Genomic DNA, 23,261 nt, shown 5'->3' with positions numbered 1-23,261 from the left:
ATTAGTTGATTCAAATGTTTCATCAAGTTTAAGAATCAGTGTTCCAGATACTTACAAAAAAAATTCATAGACAAATGGTTATAGCATTATATAAATTATATACAATAATATGATCCTTATTCTTCAGCAGACTTATCTATCAGTGTACTTTTGATTTTGAGTTCTGTGGCACTTACTATGACAAGCTCCTCTCTTAACTAAAGACTACCCATCTCTCAGCTCCAAAATAAATTTCACTTGTTTCATTAACGCCTTCTTTGATTCCTCCATCAGAAAGCAAAGTATCTTCTGAAATTCTAGAGCAGGATTCAATAAATATTTTTTTTTTCTCTAAAGTGCCAGATAGTAAAAATGTTAGGTTTTGCAGGCTAAGTCACAACTAATCAACTTTTCCCGGCAGCAGGAAGGCAGCCACAAAAAACAGGAAAACAAACAGGTGTGTATATATTCCAAAAACACTTTGTTTACAAAATCAGGCAGTGGTCTGGATTTGGCCCAAGGGGCTATACTTTGTCAACCTCTGTCCTAGAAAATCATGTTCTCTATCATTAATTTTGACACTTATCCTACTCTGGGTTGTGGCTTTAATTAGTGTGTGTGTGTGTGTATGTGTGTGTGTATACATTTTTTAAATGGCACAATGCTTTGAATACAAAAGAATTAAGTCACATGATAGAACAAATTGGGATATTCATTTATATAAACTTCTGAAAGTACATTCCTAACTATGTTCTAGTTCAAAAAGTTTTTCATTGTAAGAGTCCATTTCTGGATGCTATTGGATAAAGAGGATATATACACACACACACACATATATATACATATATATATTTAGTATCGCCTTAAAATCATATATATACACACATACACACACACACACACACACACACACACAGATATAGTCACACACACACACACACAATCTCTCTAAAATTCCAGTCTCCTTTGGAGGATGACAGTCAGAAAAGATGTCTTATACTTATTTGTCCAGGTATTTTTGCAGAGTACTTCATATAGCAATGCTTAATTATTTACTGACTTGAATTTATGTAAGGTATGAGAGCCAAGATCTAGCTGTCATTAGCATCTTACCTGCACTGAAACACTGGCTGAGGCATTGACTCTTGGGGTGCTAGAATGGCCAGCCTCATCTTGCTGAGTCCTTATTCTCCCTACATGTAAATGAATATAATCTATCCTACATGACAATATGAGGATTCAAAATACTATATATAAAACAGAAAACACACCGAAGACACTTAAATGACATCAATAATTATGTTGGCGTATGTTTTAATTGGAACAAATATCTCTAAGTCATTATAACAGAATGATTATTGTCTTGCTCTTTGCGGTAGTTTTCAAATGTGCTTATGTGTGCTAACACGTCTAAATGGAATTTCCATCTTAAAATTCCCTTAGGTTGTATTCCCAACTGGTATTACTAACTTTATAGCTAAGTGAAAATTTCACCACTTAAACATTTTTGCAGCATCAATATCAGCACTTGAATCTCCTCATATATGTACCAGAAACTAGAATTTTATCCATCTTGAAAAGATCCACATTATTTTAATATTTGTTTATTTTCTGACCTTCCTACTTGGGTCATGCTGGGAGTACCAATATTATAACTCATAAATACTTCTGCACAGAACAGATGCCTCAGGAGTAAAGAAGTTCTGCCTCAATATATGCCAAAAATAAAGGTAGAGATAAAAATTACATTATTATGATTATCATTTATTGGCTACCTACATTATTTCTCCAACAACTCATAAAATAAATTTTATTATTTCCAAAATGAGAAAACTGGGCTCTAAAAGTTACATATCTTGATTTTGGTCAAACAGCTTAGAAATAGCTTAGCTGAAATTTCATTGAGGTATATCTATCTGTCTTCAAAGTCTCTGATCTGACATGTGACATTGAGATTGAAAAAAAAGGAGAAGAGAAAAAAGAGATAACTACAAAATAAGACTGACTACATAGAGAAGATGACATGAAAGGTCTACAAAAAAAATTGGCTCAAGGACATGAATTGCTTAACCTTGCTTTGAGATATGTTTGATATCTGGGTAACTCAAGACTAAAAATGACTTACCTGTTCTATTTACAGCCATTTCTCTAACATCCAAAATAGTGTCTAGAACACAGCAGGGGAATAAATAGTTGTTAAAGTATTGCATTCTATGGCTTAAAATATGTCAGAGGCTTTATTCAAAATCCCACTTCACTGTGAATTTGATATATACCCATCTATGAGAATTCTCCAGACCCTACTCTATTCATGCACTCACTGATACCCACAGCACAGGGCTTCCATGGGAGTCTTGCCACCTCTCACACATTCTATCCCTACAACCTTGCAAACTGAGTTACAGGAATGACATCCTGGATTTACTGTTCCTTTGGTCCCTACTGGTTCTCCAGCCTCCTTGAATCCATAAGAGGTTGTTACTTTCTCTAAGCTTCCTAGCTTGGTTCCAGGTAACTCCTTCAAATAGTAAGGAAGCCTTATCATTCCTGTTGACTTTGTGTTGTAACAGACCCAAACTCATTATACCTGACTAGCCTCCATTTTAAAAAATATTTATCAGACTTTGCCTGTAATCCCAGCACTTTGGGAGGCCAAGGCGGGAGGATCAAAAGGCAGGAGATCAATACCATCCTGGCTAACACAGTGAAACCCCGTTCTCTACTAAAAATACAGAAACAAAAATTAGCCAGTCGTGGTGGTGGGCGCCTGTAGTCCCAGCTACTCGGGAGGCTGAGGCAGGAGGATGGCATGAACCCAGGAGGCGGAGCTTGCAGTGAGCTGAGATCGGGCCACTGCATTCCAGCCTGCACGACAGAGCAAGACTCCATCTCAAAAAAGAAAAAAAAAAATTATCAGACTTTTCCCCCCAAGAATATCTTAAAATTTACTGCAGCATGAAATACTTTAAATTAATACTATTGAAAAGGTACATTGTGTTCAACAGATTAAAATCCAGACCCTTCCAATGACAAGATGTGTAACCTTGGGCAAAATACATCACCTTTGTTCTCTACTCTGCCCATCTGTAAAATAAGGATAACCATAATGCTTCCTCATAAGGTTTTGAGGATTAAATTAATTAAAACATGTAAGGTATTAAAATGATACCTGACATATAGAAATGTTCAACAAATGTAAGTTATTCTTACTTAAAGCTTATCTTCATAACTTTACTTAATAGCCACTTATTTGGTCCAATGTCTTTAAATTCACTTATTATACACAAAAGACATATTTGTTGTTTTACTACTTAGGGCATTAATCTATAAAACAGTATAATTTTACTGAGTGGCTAATTTCTAATTATAATCAAAAGTTAAAGTGAGCTTTCCTATCATCCTCCAGTGGTTTATTCATTTATTTATTTATTAAACTGTGGGCACAGACAGGAAAGTTCAGCCCTGAGATAACTATGGGATTCTCCCAGAGGTAGATCTCTGTGTATACCTTGATTTCCCACTCTGACTTCACCTGAAGAGATATTGACAAGTTACATCATGAACAATAGTTCCAATATTTACATTGAAAACCATTGTTATCCTTGAAGTATTCTATGCATTTGTGGACTTTCCTAAACTTGAAATAATCCATGATAGAGCAGCCTTAAATAAAGAACTTAACCAGGTCACATACAAAAAACAGGAAGAAAAACTGAATATGTTAAATTGATAGAGAAAACAAAAGACATGTGAACTGTCACCACATAGGTATAGTATGTCATTCAAACAGGAAAGGGATTCATTGCACATGGCCCCAGGAAGCTGAACAAAGACTCTAGGTAGAAGCAAGAAAATTTCAGTCACAAGTAGGACTGCCTTTAAAAGAACAGTCTTCCTCAGTGTGTACACTTAATAGATGGTGGTTTATTGAACATAATGAAAACAATACATAAAAGTGGAAACAGATGTCTTCCAAGTTTCTTGCAACTCTATAATCCATCAAAATGCTAAAGATGACGTAAATATGAATACATTATTATTCCCGACATCTACCACTTTATAGAATATTCAGAAACTGAATACTTATATAAAATCAACTATAATAGAATGTTAAGAACAAATAAGACATTGTAAACACAATGTTCCTGAAATTTTAGGAAAATTATTCTGCCTATCCAGAGGCATCAGAGGAAAATTTGAATGTGGTGTTTCAGTTCAGTTTAGAAGGTGAGGTTAGAGCTAGAAACGGAAATACTAGGAAGTTAGATTCATTTCAAGATAAAAGAACAGTATGACCAAAGATTTGGCAGTAGGAAGTAGAATGAGAATGGACAAGGCATGGGGACAGTTCAATTTGAGTTGAGTATGATGGTAGTGGGAGATGAACATGAAACAGCTGTTTGGAATTACATCATGCAGGGACTGAAATGTCAGTCCTTGGACCTAGGTGGTGGGAGTGTTAGTTAACTGAGGTGTGCTTCAGTGAGAGTATCTGATACCATGTACAGAATTAACTGGTAGGGTGAGAGACCAGAGGTGGGAATACCCACTAAGAGACTATTACATGACTGCAGGTAGTATGTCAAAAGCACCTGAAACCTCTGGCAACAACAGAATAAAAGGAAATAATTTAAAAAAATTATTTCAGATGTACACAAGTCCAGAGAAAGGGCGGTCTCAAAAGCTTCTAGGTTAGAATACTGCTGAGAGCAATATGAAGAATGAGGGCGACAGAAAGAAAGAAGACAAAAAGGAAGGAAGAGATCACAGGATACTGGAAGTATCAAAGGCACAGTAAAGAGAAGCTGTCCTGCAAACATCTAGAAATGTCTGGAAATGCCTAAAAGTTGAGGGCAGGTCAGGACTGCAGCAAATGGCTTGGGAGTTATTCCTACTGAGGTGAAAGCAGAGGTCAAGAGCAGATGAGCTTTGTCAATCAACAGAATGCAGGCTAAAGAAAAGCCCGGCCAGGCTCAGTGGCTCATGCCTATAATCCCAGCACTGTGGGGGGCCAAGGCAGGCAGATCAGTTGATGTTAGGAGTTTGAGACCAGCCTGGCCAAATGGTGAAACCCCATCTCTACTAAAAATACAAAAAATTAGCCAGGCGTGGTGGCGGGCGCCTGTAGTCCCAGCTACTCAGGAGGCTGGGGCAGGAGAATCACTTGAACTCAGGAAGTGGCAGCTGCAGTGAGCTGAGTTCACCTCATTGCATTCAATCTGGGTGTCGCTGCAAAACTCTGTCTCAGCAACAACAACAAAAAGTCCAAAACAGAAACTGGGGAACACATACTTATATTGAATAGGAGGTGAAAGGCGAGCTGGAGAAGCAGCAGTAAATGAGCAGTGAGAGAAGTAACAAAATAAACAACACAAGAAAGCCAAAACAGAAGTTCAAGAAGCATTAGGCATAACACTGCCAAAGTTTATTGACAGTCCAAAGCAAATAATTTGGAGTCTAGGAGGTCAATGATGCTCTGATTATTAAAGTTAACAGTTGTTATGCCTTACTAATAAAGAACTCATTGTTTCAAAACAAAATATTTTAATACAAGGGTATTATTTTCATCCTTTAATGAAAGGCAAAATAATTTTGAGAGTACTTTGAAAGTACTCTGATCCCACATAATTTTTTAAACAATCTCAATTTGATCTTATTGGCCAATAGTTTTCAACCATATCGATCACCATTCCACCACAGGTATCTTAAAATGTAGACAGGCATTTTTGACTGTTACAATGACTAAGGGAAAGCCACTGACCTACAGAAAACAGAGATAGATAATTGTTATGGACCTAATGTGTGCCTCCAAAATTCATGTTGAAATCCTAATCCCCAAAGGAGTGGTATTAAGATGTGGGGATTTGGGGAATTAAGTAGGTCATGAGGATGGAACTCTCATGAATGCGATTAGCACCCTTATAAAAGAGAGTTCTCACTCTCATCCCACCATGTGAAGATATAAGAAATCAGCAGTCTATAACCCACAAGAAGCCTTCACCAACACCTGCACCACGCCAGCACCCTGATCTCAGATTTCCAGCCTCTAGAACTGTGAGAAATAAATTTCCATTGTTCATAAGCTACCTAGTCTATAGTTTGTTATTGCAGCCCAAATTTACTACGAAAGGTCACAGACACCCAATGCTCTGCAATGAAAGAGACAGTCCTACACAATGAAGAAGTGTCCCACTCCAAATGCCAATAATCCCACCTGTTGAAAAATACTGTCAGCGACTGCTATTTATCACTGAATTTGCCTTTCATATATTTGAGAATTGATGGAACTTCAAATCCTAGAATTTTTGAAAATCATTTTTAAAATGAGATAAATAGTAACATCCCTTTGAAACTTATCAAATGCATGCTTTGTAGTTTTATCATGTATTCTTATCTAATCTAGTTACAAAAGACACAGCTCTTCAAGTTAATTACATACTAGGGCAGCTGCTTTGTATAAAGTACCATTCTTTTACATATTAGCTTCAATAAAATCTGATTAGAGATATTGACTAATTAATAATGATACATATTGTGCTAGGTGGAGAAACAGCAAATGCTTGTAATAAAATTCTTTCTACAAAATACCAACATTTTATATAGATCTTTATTTATCCAAACAAACATTTCATTTGTGTTCACCACTTACACAAAATATTTTCTATTGAAAGTTGCTATTTTAGTGCCAAATATTATATAAAACTAATCACCAGACTCTATAATTGAACCACATAGACATTTTTGTAGAACTATCATAACTGCACAAAACCTTTAATGGAAGTACCTTTAAGCCGGTATCTTGTAGCTGTCGTTCAATTGTCCCATAGGATTTTCATGAGGTCCTTTGAGACTTCAATGAATATTAATGTAAACATTTGCAGGAGTTTTAGTATTAGGTCCGAAAAATTATTTCTAAAAATATTTGCTTGATTTATCAACACTGATATTTGTGAATATGTTGAAATTGTCCATGATGCACCTAAGTCCCAGTTAGTCCAGCTCCAGCTGGACTAGTTTTATTATAGTCAACTCCAATTTGTTTAATTTTCTCCTACATTTTTAATGATTATAGTTGATATCTAAATGTGCAGACCCTCCACTTATTTACTAATTACCAAATACATGTGGTAAGTATTATTTATTCCTCTCAACAATGGTTCATTTTAAGTTAGTCTCTCAAATTATGATTTTAAACAGCTGGATCTCTCATAGAGGTAGACTTGGTCCCTGGATTCACCATTTAAAGGAGCAACTGAGAAAATGAAGCTTTTTCACAAGTTAAAAAAAAAAAAAATCCATTATTCACTGAGAACTAGTGTGCAGTTGTTTCCCAAAGTATTTCTTAATCACTTTCATCCAAACAGTTTTGAGAAAGCCTGGGACAAACCAGGATGACCCTCTCAAAGGGAGTCCACTTAATAGTTTATTATGCAATTCAACTTTGTTGTGCCATCTAATGGCAAGTTCGGCATTTCAGAGTTTCCAAAAATCTACTAAAAATAAGCCAGTGATGCTCGTGACAAACTAAAACGTGTAAAGTCAAATATTTAATATCTAACACTAGTTACTGAGTTATTTCTATGCATGTGCTCAGCACAGTGCTATTTCACAGATATTATCTCATTCAATGTTTACAACCAACATATAAAATTGGTTATTATTCTATTTTTACACATGAAGAAACTGAGACTTAAAGAGGTTTAGCAACTTGTCTTTGTTGGCAAGTGGCAAAGCTAAGATCAAAACCCAGACAGGTTGGACTTCAGAGCACCTCCTCTGCCCTATCCTGTCCCAAGTACCAGCTAAACAGGGGTTCCCAGATGAATCAGATATATCATCTACTCTCAAGGACCATGTAGCCCAGGAAGAGAGATAGGATGCCTTCCCAAATAATTGTAATTCAAGGTAATAATGTAAGAATCAGACTAAGAGAAGCCTAGATCAAGTTACGACGTAGTTCAGATGAACACAGATTGCTTCAAGATGTGGAAACCAGGAGGATACTTTTTATTTGAGATGGGCTGGAGGGAGGAGAGGAACAAAGAGCAATAAAAGAATGTAATTACTCTTTGCTGCATGCCACTCCATTTATCAGATACAGTAGGAAACAGCTTTGTTATGTTCTTTGGTGTTCAGAACAACCATACAAGTACGACCACAACATTGCATAAGACAAAGCCAGTCAGTGGCTTAACTAAAATTTAAATCCAGTGCCCCTGCATTACGGTCTGCCCTTTTAATTTCTTTCTTTCTTTAATCTTCTTTTTCTCTTTTTTCCTGACCACCTTGAGTAGGTGACTCTTTGATGTTTGCACTTCATGAGCACCTTTTGCTAATCTGTCAGACCAAAGAGAGTATTTTCCTATTTTGCACAAATGAGCATCATAAACTAGATGATTAGATGCAAGACAAGGAAAAGGAATCCTCAAAAGAGCCTCAAAAATTCTGTTCTCAGGGCAGAGTTCATGCTGGATTTCCTGCCAGATTCAGAGTTGAAGGCAGGAGACACTTGGTTTGCTAATTTTTATTTCCTCCTCTCCCCACTTTCCTCCAGTTCGGCCTCCCTCCCTCTTTCCTTCTTTCTATAATCAGTTGTTCTGAACCATGATATGCCAGACACTGTACTGGGCTATGGAGAAAACAACAGGTAAGATCTTTGCTCTTATTTAGCTTCACACAAGGCAGAAGCTATATTACATAGTGGTTAAAGCCAAATAGATCGCATGGATTGCTTGTCCCAGCCCAGCCACTTACTAGGTGTACCAGCTGAATAAACTATGAAACTTTCTGGGCCTAAATTCTTTGTTCTGTAAATATGGATATGGACAGATCTACCTCACAGGGTTGTTACGTGCTATCAGACAGTAGTAGCACAGTGCCTGGAATATGGTGAGCATTACAGAGTTGTCATTATAGTCGTTATGCACTACAGTTACTTTAAACTCTTAGGAGTGAGCGGATTGGTTTGTCCAAGGTGTAGTACAAACTGCAGCTCAAACTCTTCTCTCAAATGATGGAAACCAATTCATTGACAAAGATAGTCTTCAGAGAAGGATCATCCTCCCCTCCTAACATGAAGAAAAATCCTTCATTACCTGTTTTTATTCATTAAGGATCACTATTAATGAACAAAAAACGGGCTGAATACAGGTTCCTGAGAAAAGACACTCTTCTCAAATTTGCCTTTTAGCAGATCTTACCAACATTTCTTACAACTGCGGAGTTCCTTTCAAGTTATTTGGGATATATGTTTCTTCCATCAAGAGGAGAAAAAAAAAGGGGGGGACTAAAAGGCAAATGGGATACAAGAAAAGATTAACCTGGATGACTGCCTATATGAGAACTTCTTGAGAACAGAATTCCAGCCTCATTCATCTTGGTAACCCTGGTAGGGTGTCTAGACTGATTATAGGAGCTCAAATATAGCCTGTCTAAATTCTAGGTGTTTACCACACACTTTATTCTTCCCAATAGCATTTCAGAGTGGGTACCACCAATCTCATTTTATAGATAAGAAAAAGGTAAAGCCCTGATTGTTAAACAACTACTCAACCTCACAAAAGTGCAGAACCAATCTGTTCTAAAGTTAATTCCCTTTTTCCATGTGAATGTCTCAAAAATGTTTGGTGAATGAATACAGAATTAAAATCAAATTCTGGAGATGCCTTTTATTTCAGATCCATGATCCAGGAATATGACTCTAGACAAGGGAGGTTTCTTTAGGTAATGTTTCTCTCCTTTCCTTTAAAAGAGCTCAAAGCCAAAAATATAAGCCAGACATTATCAAAGAGCAAATGAATGTCTAGAAATAAACTGAGCATTTATAGAAGGATACACTAATTTGAACTTTGGGAAACAGGTGTTAAAATTTCAGATCACTTAATATTAAAACATGCCTTGAGGGAAAAAATGTAATATGTAACTGCAAACTGTTGATGTATTTACAAAAAATAGTTTCTGACTTTGTAAGTTGTTACACAATACACTGAGTTTCTTATGGTTATAATCTTTCCTTTCCACTGAGATCATTCAGTCCCTCACTTGGATTGCTTTAAATGTAATGTGCTCAGTTAGAAGTAGAAGCTGGAGTTAGGATTGCTTCACTGGGGCTAAATATTAGTCACTTTGCTCAACCCTCATTTGCCCTCTCCAGTCCCCACCCAACTCTCATTTTTCAGCCACACTCCACCAAACGCATACTTAGTGCTTGTGGTTCCAGTGACACAACACATTCAAGCTAACCTGTCTGTGGAAAGTTGGCAACCCTCTGAGTTCAGACTGGGGTTAGCCATGAAGCATGGGGTGACAGGAAATGGCATCCAGTAGTCACTCCTTCCTCTGGTCCAGTCTTTTTCACATCACCATCATCACTGCCCGCTATTTTATTCTTCTGCTGTGTCTCCTTTGGGACCCAAGAGGGAAGAAGGACATGAAATAACAGCTGTCCTAATGCCACTAACCAGCCCTAACGCAACGCAGCCTAGTCCTACTTATTTCTCCGGGAAAGGCAATCAAAAAACAATTATAGAGAAACCACTCCTCATTTCCTCTTCTATGTCTCTCTGTCTCTCTCTCTCTCTCTCTCTCTCTCTCTCTCTCTCGTGTGTGTGTGTGTGTGTGTGTGTGTGTGTGTGTGTAAAATTTTAATTTCCCTGGAATGGGAACTACAAAAGTCCCTCCTCAGCCCTACCGGGAAAGTGGTATTGGGCACGACCGCCCTTTCCAAGGCAGTCTGCAATCGTTTTCGCGGAAGTAGAGGAGAAAAGCGGGTAGAGAAGGGAGCTGCCATGCAGCATCCGTTGGGAAAACAGTTCGCACGTGAGCGGGCTCGCACGTGAGCGGGCTCGCAGCCTGTGGCGCCACCTGACCGGGCCTAGTGCCCCCAGTGTGGTGCAGTAGCCCAGGAAGCCCAGCAGGCACAGGCCCTCCTGAACCCTTGCCAAGTCAGCGCTCCCTTTCTGCCTGGGCTCAGGCCTCGCCCCCATACACTTTTCCATCTGCTTCCACCCCTGCCATCCTTCCTGGGGACCAAAAATGAAGAAAGACAACCCCCACGCCCCAATCCCCCGGTATTTCGTCTTCCCCTCGCAGCCTCTTCCTGTCCTGATCATCTGCTCAAAGAGAAGACGTTCCCTACACACACTCTCATCACCCCCACCTCCACCTTCTGCAGCAATGAAGCCACGCTACCCTAGGGGGTTCGGGGGCCGGATGCTGGCAGGGCGCGCACTAGAGACACGCAGCACGCAAGCAGCCCTCCGAGTCCCGTGAGCTAGGGAGACTGGGGTGCACCACGCCACGCTGAGTCTAGGTGTAAAAGCGGAGAGCGTGGGTACCTCCTGGCCGAAAGCACGCGGGGCGTTCCTTGCCCGGGACCCCGCACACCCCCAGCAGCTCCCGGGCCGCTGTCGGCGCTCACTGGCTGACGCGAGCTCTCCTCCCGCGGCCGCTTCGGGGTTTTTTGTCTATATAAGGGCTCGCTGGCCAACTCTGCGTTGGCACGTTTGTCACAGGCTGGCCATTATTTGCACACACGCGTGCGGCTCCGCGGGCAGCTCGGGTGGCAGACGCGGGCTTTCGCTCCTCTTCGCCTGCGCCTCCTCCTCGTCCTCCTCCTCCGCCCCCCTCCCTCCCCAGCTGTACTTACTTTATCTGGTCTCTGGCGCAGGGTGGGCGCTGCAGCTCTCTGTTCCCCGCAAGCCGCAGCCGGTTCGCCTTGCTGTCAACGGGTGAATGGAATTATTTATTTATTTATGGCCCCTGACGTGTCCTCGCCCGCCACAGCCAGCGGAAAAGGAGGCGGCGGCGGGAAGGGGAGGCGCGGCTGCTGAACGCCCTTGTGGGTGCGGAGGAGCGCGCGCCGGGGGTGGGGGCCGGACAGACTGCGGTGGAGGCCGGCCCGGGGGGTGGTGGGGGGGAGCCGCCTCCCGGTGCCTGGAGACCGACTGAGCATGCTCCAAGCGGCTGTCAAAGCTATAGGCAATTTCTCTATCGCTCGGGGCACTCCACTTCGGATTTTAGTTTTGACCAAGGAAGAAAGCCAAAAGGCAGGTAGATCTGTCGTTTCAGATGGGTCGTGACTTGCTGTATCCGAAGTACTCTGTAGCCTGACCTAGGAGTCAGGTGTGGGGTAGCTCTGTCTAGATATGCCAGAGAGTTTTGTAACCCATGCATGGGAGAGGAAAGCATGCAAAAAGAGAAGAGTCTGGCCGAATGCAGGGAGAATAGGAGATCCTCACTGTGAATTTGCAGTGAAAGTGTTGAGCCATTTTTCAACTGAGGCCTTTTTGGGAGAAGGAGGTAGTGCACTGTTGGAGATTAGACTCACTAACCAAATCACTTTACAGAAAAAAATAAAATTGACACCATAGGAGGAAGGGCATAGAAAACAGCACCAAAAGACATTAAAAATAAGGATTTTTTTTTCCAAATCATTTATAAGTAATTCCTTTCATTTTTGGTTTCTCCAATTACTTAGTTCTTCAAACCAGCATTTAGTTATTTGACAACGAATAGTGCTAGAGATAATGGTAATTGTGCAGTCATTGGTTTGGTCTCTTCCTCTGTCTAAAATATGCTTCTTGGGAAAGTTGGAAAGAGGAAGGGCTGGAAGAGAACGTTTAACCTACCCCAAAGATTGGGTTTCTTTAATAACTTTAAGTTAAATTGCCACTTTAGAGAAAAAGAAACTATCCAAAAGAATAATTGTAGGTTTTGACTTGACAAGTCCTATTGCAGTTTGTCTACCAGTTTAACTAGCTTTCTCCTCCTTGATTTCACAATAATCCTTTTAAGATGTGTTCTATGATTTTTCACATTTTACAAATTTATAAAAAGATAGTTAAGTCATTTGGGTAAATTCACACTGTCTTTTGCCGCAGCTAGTCTGTTGTAATGGACAAAATTTGAATTTCAATTTCTGTAGCTATGAAATAAAAGTAATATCAATCTTGGGTTGATTTCATAAGATTTAAGTGAAATAATATACATGAAGTGGCTGGTAGGCATAATATAAGATGAACAAATAACGGTGATTAATAACTTCAAAATTATTGGAAGATAATTTTATTGAAAGAATGATATTTGAAACTGAAAAAAAGGCAGAAAATTACAGAAAGGATTTTATATTTTTAAGCTAAAAATGCTTAAATAGACGTTTGTGTAAGACATAATAGGCATTTTGATAATGATGGAATGTCTAGCAGTGACTCTAAATACTTCGTTTAATTACAAAAAAAGTTAAACATTTCAAAGAAACAACATAAAGGCACATTTCAAGGTCATATTCTTGAGTGTTTGCTATTGACATTTTTCCTGCTCATTCATCACTTTTATTGCCTGTCAAAGAAGAGGAAGAAGACCATATGCTTTCTGAATTTCGATCCTATTCTCCCTTTTCCTTCTCTTTGATTTTTATTTTTTGTTGTTTTTTTCTTATAGTCCCATGTTCTTGGCTTGTTTAACCCATTGCTGAATGCCAAACATCACTACTTATAGCATGATATCATAACCTTCTTTTTAAGTCTTGTTTTTTCAACAGTTAAAATTCTGGATCTAATTTACCTACTGTCACAGAGTTAGTATTTGGGAACTCATTTCTAAATTGCTTTGTTGTGATAACTAGGTATGTTACGTAAAATTTGATTTGACTAGAAAGGAATCTGAAAGGAGGGAGAATCAGCTAAGAATAAATTCAGCCAATTTATCCTATTACTTATAGTTTAATATTGTTAAGAAATGGAGAAAAAAATACAATTTAGAGAAAAAACAAGCCATATGATTAGAACTTGGAATGCTCTGGTAAAATGTTTGCCTTGATTTCTTTTCATAAGCTGAAATCACAGTGAGAGAAACAAATAGCAATACACTTAACATTCTAGCAACTCATATTCCACAGATGAGCAAACTGTGAATACGTACATAACATATATACTCATGAAGTCCACATGTCTTTTACTATATACCCACATCCTTGTGGTTTAGGTTGTTTGTCCCTTCTTCATTCCTCAGTCATGCACAATCTTCTCACATTTTTCCGTCTTTTCTCATTCACCGCCCTCTTTCCCATATCAAACTTGCCTAAGCCTTTTTTCTTCCTTTAATGCCCAGCAAATATATCATCACTTCTACAGCATTTTAAGGATTCCTTGTTAACAAATAAGGGTTAAGTTCATCTTTCTCTGTGATCCTGCCCATAGAAAATGATTTAGGCCTCTATCTGGGGCATTATCTTTCTGCTTCACATATGACTATATTATAATATGATTTTTGTTTCTGTAGCCCCAATATATTAGGTTATTTGAAAGTAGAGATGACATTTTATTCATCTCTGGCATTGTCACAGGCCTTTGAACCACAGCAACTCCATCTTGAATGAGACCTGAGTAAAATGAGGCTGAGACTTATTGAGCTGCATTCCCAGGAGATTAAGGCATTCTTAGTCACAGAATAAGATAGGAGGTTAGCACAAGATACAGGTCATAAAGACCTTGCTGATAAAACAGGCGGCAGTAAAGAAGCCAGCTAAAACCCACCAAAACCAAAATGGAGACAAAAGTGACCGCTGGTCCTCCTCACTCCTCATTATGTGCTAATTACAATGCATTAGGATGCTAAAAGATATTCCCTCCAGTGCCATGACAGTTTACAAATGCCATGGTAAGGTCAGGAAGTTACCCTGTAAGGTCTAAAATGGGGAGAAACCCTCTGTTCTGGGAACCCTCCGTTCCCACCCCTTTCCCAGAAAACTCGTGAATAATCCATCTCTTGCTAACATATAATCAAGAGGTAATAATAAGTGTTAGCAACTGAGCAGCCCATGCTGCTACTCTGCCTTGGGTGTAGCCATTTTTTGTTCCTTTACTTTCCTAGTACACCTGCTTTCACTTTATAGATTCATCCCAAATTATTTCTTGCATACAATCCAAGAACCCTCTCTTGGGGTCTGGATCAGGGCCCCTTTCTGGTAACAGAATCATCTATCATGTAGCACAAATCCTTGCAGAGAGAAAGGTAATTAGTAGTGTTTGCTGAATAAAGAAAAGAGATGACAGTGTGGCTGTAGACAACACATATGTGGTAGAAGCTATTGGTGCTCTCAGTATCTATGATCTGCATGGCTACACACTTCCTGGCTTTCCTTACAGTTATATTGGGACAATGCAACTATGTAGTTCTAAAAGAGTATGAGTGGAAGTGACATGTGTAATTTCTGTTAAAGGGAGTTAAGACCCAGTGTGCCTCCTTCATCACTCTCTTTCCCTACCATGTACCATGTTTCTGATGAACTAGCTACAAAATGGAATCGCTGAAAAAGACGGCTTGAATTGCACTGTACTTTGTGTGAGCAAGAAACCATTATTTTAAGCCTCGGAAATTTCAGGCTCTATTTGTCATGGGAATGAAACCTAGCCTATTCTGACCAATATAAGATATTACTTAAAAAGACTGTGAATCGGCCAGGCGCAGTGGCTCATGGTTGTAATCCCAGCACTTAGGGAGGCCAAGGCGGGTGGATCACCCGAACTATTGGTGCTCACAATATTTATGATCTGCATGGCTCCACACTTCCTGGCTTTCCTTGCAATTATATTGGGACCATGCAACTATGTAGTTCTAAAGCGTATGAGTGGAAGTGACATGTATAAAAAGTTTAAGACTAGCCTAGCCAACATGGTGAAACTCCATCTCAACTAAAAATACAAAAAAATTAGCCGGGCGTGGTGGTGGGCACCTATAATCCCAGCTACTTTGGGAGGCTGAGGCAGAAGAATCACTTGAATCCAGGAGGCGCAGGTTGCAGTGAGCCGAGATCGCACCACTCACTCCAGCCTGAGCAACAAGAGCAAAATTCCATCTCAAAAAAAAAAAAAAAAAATTGTAAATCATAATGGCATAAAATCCCCAATGAAACATTGAACTTTTGAAAATGCACTAATGTGTTCTTAAGTCAAAACTAAAAATATCGTCTCATGACCCCGAAATTCATATAATAGCATTTTCAGAGTAAGACTGTGAGATTGTGTGTGTTTATAAACTACACACAATAGAGTAATTATAGCTAAATACAAAAGACCAAATGTCCCAATGCTTCCCTCAACTTGGGTGAAAACAAATGTACACCTGTTCCAGTGGCAACATACTGTGGCTGAGATTGCAACTGGCTAGCAGCTGTGAATATGATTGCTGTAACCTGCTTTCACAGACTATACAAACTATAAAAATGTATCTCCACTGCTTCTAGATTTAAATCTTGAGTATATCTATATAGGCTACTTTGGAAATACCTTCTATGAAAAACTCCCATAGAATTTTGGGGAAAGACAATCTAGTCCAATTCTATAAAGCATATAAAAGGGGAATCAATTGCATTGGCATTGCTGTATGGTATGCCTTTAAATAATAGCACACAAGGGTCTTTGGTTTAAAACAAAATGGCTTTTTTGGCTCCAAAAATCTCTCAATGGATTATATATTAAAACACTTATTTGTTGGGGTATTTTTCTAAATTTACATTTTATCAATTATTATCTATAAACTAAACTTAATGGATTCGGGGTGTTTTACAGATGCTTCGCCACGTAAATATTCTGATTATTTTGAATGCATATAAGACTAGAAACTTAAATTAAAAGTTATCATCAGACTGTAAACTTTTCAGGCAGAAATCTTGTAAATGGTGGCTAATGAGTATTAATACTTAATACATTTTATGAAATGAATCAATGATGACTGAATGTGTTATCAAGAAGCTAAGGCTTTAGTGCCTTTTTCTGTGCAGTTGATCTTTGCTGGGTTCCTTAAGCTCTCTGAGTCATAGGTTTTTACTTTAAGACCTTAATAATTATTAATAGCTTCACTTTCTAAAATTCAGTGATACTTGTGAGCACTTCAAGGGTGCAAAGATCCACAGAATTTATGCATAATCATAACTAATGAAGAAAACATTTGTGTAGTTTTTTTTCTATTAAACTAAAAATAAATGTTTACTTCTCAGATTTTGGAGAACAGTGTTAATTAGGATGCTTTGTAAAATGTGACCATAAATTTACCCGCTTAATTTTTGATATTTGTATTACTTGCCATGTACCTGGAATGTCCTTGAAGGGTTAGTCATTGTTTGCCTCAACATAATACCTCATAGGTCACAAGAGAGTTTCACGCAAAACACTCTCAACTGCAGGAGGGTTTCTTAGTAAACTGGGCTTTCAGCTGCTGTTGCTTCGTTTCATTGCTCAAAGTTAAGGCCATGTTGCCATTCTGTTTTCCATTCAGAAACTTTTCTTCTGCTTTCCATCTAGCAGGAATTTTTGTGCCATTTTGCTATACAGGCATACCTCAGAGATAATGCATTTTCATTTCCAAACTACCTGAATAAAGTAAATATAGACATAAAGTGAATTACGTGAATTTTTTGGTTTTCCAGTGTATATAAAAGTTATGTTTACACTATATCATAGTCTGTTAAGTGTGGAACAGCCTATGTCTGAGAAAACACTATATGTACCTTAATTAAAATTATCTTATTTCTAAAATATGCTAACCATCATATAAGTCTTCAGAGAGTCATCATCTTTTTGCTGGTGGAAGGTCTTGCCTTGAGGTTGATAGCTGCTGACTGATCAGGGTGGTGGTTGCTGAAGTTTACCGTGGCTGTGGCAATTTCTGAAAATGAAGTTTGCCTCATCAATTGAGTCTTCCTTTCAAGAAAGATTTCTCTATAGCATGTGATGCTGTTAGATAGCATTTGATCCCTAGACCTTCTTTCAAAATTGGAGTCAACCCTCGCAAACCCTGATGCAGCTTTGTCAACCAAGATTATGTCATATTCCAAATCCTTTATTGTCATTTCACCAATAATGACAGCATCTGCACCAGGAGTAGATTCTACTTCAAGAAACCACTTTCTTTGCTCATCCATAAGAAGCAACTCTTCATCTGTTGGCAAGTTTTATCATGAGATTCTTATGATAAAATGAGCAAATGTAGTCAGCTTCAGTCTACACTTTTAATTCCAGTTATCTTGCTGTTTCCACTACATCTGCAGTTACTTCCTCCACTGAAGTCTTGAACCCCTCAAAAGTCATCCATGAGAGTCGGTATCAACTTCTTCAAAACTACTGTTAATGTTGCTATTTTGACCTCTTCCTATGAATCATAAATGTTCTTAATGGCATCTAGAATGGTGAATTATTTCCAGGTTTTCAATTTAGTTAGCCCATATTCATCAGAGAAGCCACTATCTGTGACAGCTATAGCCTTATAAAATATATTTCTTAATTGATAGAACTTGAAAGTTGAAATGACTCCTTGATCCATGGTCTGCAGAATGGACAATATGTTAGCAATTATGAAAACAACATTCATCTTTACATCTCTATCAGAGCTCTCAGGTGACCAGATGCATTGTAAATAAGCAGTAATATTTTGAAAGGCATCTTTTTTTCTGAGAAGTAGGTCCCAACAGTGGACACATTTCCATTTAAATTTTCCATGTAAATGGAGTTGTAAATGGTAAAGCTTAATAGAAATAAAAGATGATATTATATATAACATATATGCACATTTCTAAAATAAATAGTCCTTCAGAAATAAGATAGTAAAGGTTCATCTCAATGGTTTTTTAAAAGAAAAATTGGACAATTGCAAAATCTAGAAATAGTTTTCTACAGAAAATTAATCACTTCACTGGTATATTGCTCTAAATAAATTCCTTATTCCATTAATATTAGATGTTTATCTTTGGTTAACTGTAAGAAGCAGCATTTATCACGTAGCAGTTACAGACCCAGTTATTAAGTAGTGCACTAAAAAATATATTTATTTTCCTCTGCAATTCAATCCCATTTTACTCTGAGACTGAAATTCCTCCTCATAACTATTCTAGAGAGAATTTTATCTTTTTTCACTCTAGATATGGGATCTTTGAAAATTTTCCCAGTTTTGGTTGGGTGTGGTGTCTCACAGCTATAATCCCATACTTTGGGAGGTTAAAGCAGGTGGATCCCTTGCACCCAGGAGTTTTGAATAAGCCTGGGCAACCTAGCAAGACCTCATATCTACAAAAAATAAAAAAACATTAGTTTCATGTGGTGGTGTGCACCTGTAGTCCCAGCTACTTGGAAGACTGAGGGAGGATGATCACTGGAACCCAGGAGTTAGAAGCTGCAGTGAGCTATGGTCGTGCCACTGTGCCCCAGCATGGATGACAGAGTGAAACACTGTCCCTAAAAAAAAAAAATAGATTATTCCTATTTTTATTTGAAAGAGATTTTTTCCTTCCTTTCTGCTCTGCTTACTATTTGTGTGTTTTAAAAAGGAGTATAAATCGACAATAATGTTATGCTCATAGATTTTGTTTCCTGAACGGGTGTTGCTTGTCTCTGCTCTACAATGTCTGAAGCCCCAGCTGACAATACTGGAACACAAAAACACAAGCCTCTGATATCACCTAGAGGCTTTTTCAATCACATGTCTGATACTTGGGCAGGAACGACTGAAAGGCCAGGTTCACTTGGGCCTTCTGATTGGGGCACCTAAACATGGCTTCTCTATGTGGCTTGGGATTCTTAGAGCATGATAGCTGTGTTCCAAAATGTAGCATACTAAAATATAGCCTTTCAAGAACAAGGTAGAAGTTAACCTAGACTCAGAAGTTACTTGAGGCTTAAAATGACACAAATGTGTGAATTCACTGTTTTGTAAGTCAAAATTCTGAATGACTTGTGGTTCCTTTGCTTTGGGTCTCACAATCTGGGGGAAAATCTTCCAAGTTCTTTCAGGTTGCCAGCAGCACTCAGGCCCTTGCAATTGTAGGGCTGAGGTCCCCATGTCCTTGGTAGATGTCAGCTGGGAAACTATCAGCTCCTTAGGGCCACCTGAGTTGCTTGTCACATTGCCCCTTCATCTTCAAAAAGCAACAGAGCCTGGAGTCTTCTCATGTTTCAAACTTCTCTGACTTTTTCTTCTGCTGTATCTCTTCTTCTGCCATAACACAATGTGATAACGCTGGGTGGCTTAAACAACATTTATTTTTCACAGTTCTGGAAACTAGAAGTCAAAGATCAAAGTGCCAGCATGAGCAGGTTCTTGGCGACAGCCTCTGCCTGGTTTACAGGTGGCCATCTTGCTGTGTCCTCACATGTCAGGGGGGTAACTCTCATTTACTTTTATGAAAGGAATTCCATCAGGAGGATTCCACCCTCATGACCTCATCGAAACCTCATTACCATCCAAAGGCCCCATCTCCAAATACCATCACATCGTAAGTTAGAGTTTCAACATGTGAATTTTGAGGGGACACAAACATGCAGTTATTGGCAACTGTAAAGTTGGAGCAACCCCCATATTGAACTCTTGGTCTCTGTGGTAAAAGATATTATAGTAGAAAAGCCAAGCCTCTGAACCTAAGTCACCCTGCACAGTACCCTGCATAGTATCACAGCCAATGAGGTTTATCTGAGGCACAATTATTGCTAATTGAAATCTTTTCACAATATGTTGCCATGATGACTTGAAATATAGTCATATAGTCAGTATTGGCAATTATTGACAGTCTCTATGGAGACTGAACAAAAACAAAACAAAATAAACAAAAAAAGAAATACTACATAGTGGGGAAAAAGAGGACTCTCAGGAGATTAGTGCCACCCTTAAAGGAAGAAGGAGTGGTAGTCCGATGATATTCTAATTCACAAACTGGCTACTATAGAATAATTTCTGAAAGATAATTGTAAACTACCACGAACTCAACCAAGTAGTAGCTCTGATTGTCACTGCCATGCCAGAAATGGTATCTTTATTTAAGCAGATAAATACAAATACAGCCTCAAGTACATATCATGGAGTCATTAATTGGGTGAATGCACACTTTTCTATGCCAATGAGAAAGGAAAGATGAGAACCAGTTTGCATTCATATGGAATAGACCAAAAATAGTAACAATACATTTAGAGATTTTCTTCAAGGATTTCCTGATTTTCCTTTTCTCTCACATGATATAGGATGAAGAGATCTGACTATCTGGACCTCTCACAGAACATCACACTGACCCATTACACTGGTAGCATGATATTTATCAGACCCATTAAGACAGAGGTGCCTAACACACTGGAGTTCTTAGAAACACACATCACTCCTGTGAGTGGGAGGTAAACGTAGTGAAGCTTAGAAATCTTCCACTTCTGTACAATTTTTAGGGATTCAATAGTGCAGGGTGTGTCAGAATAGCCCCTCCAAAGTAAAGACACATTATTACACTTTGCACCTCCTACCTTGGAAAAGGAAGTATAATGTCCATTAACCTCTTTGCATTTTTGGCAGCCTATTTCAAACCTACAAATACTGCTGTAGCTCATGCCCTAAGGTATGTGAAAAGCTGCCACCTTTCAGTGGTGTTCAGAGGAAGAAAAGTCCTTATAATGTAAGCACCCTTCCCTGCTGAGAAACACAATCCAATAGGCCCTATGTTGTTGGTGGTAATCAGCCTGTTGGATTGTGTGTGTGTGTGTATGTGTGTGTGTGTGTGTATGATATCATGTGGGCTTTGTGGAAATCCTCAGTGATATATACAAATTTATAGGCAGTAGCAAATGACCTGGCTGCTGGTCAGAGGCCCATTTAACAGTAAACACCTTTACTACTAGAACTTGCACTAAAAATACTATGAAGAATTTAAAAAGTTTATTTTTAGATAATGGAAATTATTTAAATGGCATGGTCTTGAACCTGAGGGAGCATTAATGTGATTACTAGTAAGAAAATCACATTAAAACCTCCCTGGGCCTCAAGACCATGCCTTTTGCAACACAGTATCTCATACCTTTTGAAAAACTACTGGCTACTGGGCCCTGGGAAAGAATGAGTGTCTGATATCAAATGAGCATGACCAGGGAATTGCCAATTATCAGCTGAATCCTGTCAACCCCACCAAATCACAGGCAGATCCAGCAACGATGCATTATAAAATGGTAATGGTGCATGTGGGATCAAGCTTGAGCAGCACCAGCGGGTACAAGAAAGTAACATGAGCAGTTAGCTCAGACTCCCATGGCACCCACAACTACTGCACCAGCACACCTCCCCTAGCCACATATACAGCTATATGAGGGATCCCATACAGCCAGCAAGGAGGAGACAAAAAGACAAAATTTATTTTATGTATGCATCAGTTCAGCATAGACAGCTGCGCTGCAGCCTTATTCACGGTAGACTTAAAAAAACAGAGGTGAAGAAAGATCTGGCTAATGGGAAGAACTTCAGATGGTGTACCTTGTCATGCACATTGCTTGAAAAAAGATGTGGTCTAAGATTAGGATATATACAAACTCATAGGCAGTAACAAATGATCTGGCTGCTGGTCAGAGGCCTGGAACGTAAAGAATAGGGAGAATGGGGACAAAGATGTCTGGAATACAGGTATATGGATGAACACAAGGGAGTGGTCATAAAGTGTGAAGATGTTTATATCACATGTTGGTTCCCACCAGAGAGCGCTCATCACAGAAGAGTCGCTAAACAAGCAAGCACTCCAAGTGACCACTAGGTTGATGTCAGCCAGCTTCTGTCATTGACCATGCCAGTGCAGTTATGATGGACACATATAAAGCAGGAATGAGGGGAAAAAAAAGTGGAGGCTATGCATAGACCCAAAAGCGTGGAGCCTGACTTTTACCAAGGCTTATCTAGGAACTCCTTCTGCTAAGTATTCAATCTGCTGCAGTAGACACCAATGCCAAGGCCAGATATGGGACCATTCCTCCAGGAGGCCAATAGACCACTTTGTAGTAAGTTGTCCACACTGGGGCCCTTCAATCATGAAAGAGCCAGCATTTCATGCTCTTAGGAATAGACACATTTCACATACGAGTTTGCATTTTCTGCATACAGGATCTCAGCCAGCACTATTATCTGAGCTTATTTGATCCACTGTCTTGTTATCTCACATAACATCATATCAGATCAGGGGATGTACTTTTCAGTGAACGAGATGCTGGAGAGGATCCTAATTCATGTTATCTACTGGTCATTGCACCGACTGGATTCAGAGGTATCTGGCCTGATAGAGCATTACAATGGACTCTGAGGACACAGCTGGAGTGTCAGCCCAGAGCCACCTGTCTGCAAAAATAGGGTACCATTCTTCAGAGTGTGTATGCATTAAATTGATGGCACAACCTTAGTTACTCCCCCTTCTCTTCTCTTTTTTTTTTTTAAAAAATTAATTAATTAATTTATTTTTTTGAGACGGAGTCTCCCTCTGTCGCCCAGGCTGGAGTGCAGTG

At 39.1% G+C, this 23,261-nt stretch overlaps 1 protein-coding gene and 1 non-coding gene across 2 annotated transcripts in view; one reads left to right on the top strand and one right to left on the bottom strand.

Moving 5' to 3' along the window:
- The window catches only part of SLC16A7 (solute carrier family 16 member 7), a 166,825-nt gene extending 154,901 nt beyond the window's left edge, over positions 1 to 11,924 (bottom strand). The window contains exon 1 of the mRNA XM_009181108.3: positions 11,627 to 11,924. The gene's annotated coding sequence lies outside the window, so the exon portion shown is untranslated. The remainder of the gene's footprint in view (positions 1 to 11,626) is intronic.
- Positions 11,925 to 20,403: 8,479 nt separating this feature from the next.
- Positions 20,404 to 20,545, top strand: LOC116269108. The gene has a single exon (XR_004176414.1). It is a non-coding gene; the product is annotated as a U4 spliceosomal RNA (small nuclear RNA).
- Positions 20,546 to 23,261: the final 2,716 nt, after the last annotated feature.

Source organism: Papio anubis, chromosome 9 (genome assembly GCF_008728515.1).
Source record: "Papio anubis isolate 15944 chromosome 9, Panubis1.0, whole genome shotgun sequence".
NCBI classification, from domain to species: Eukaryota; Metazoa; Chordata; class Mammalia; order Primates; family Cercopithecidae; genus Papio; species Papio anubis.
This window is presented reverse-complemented; position numbering and strand designations above follow the sequence as displayed.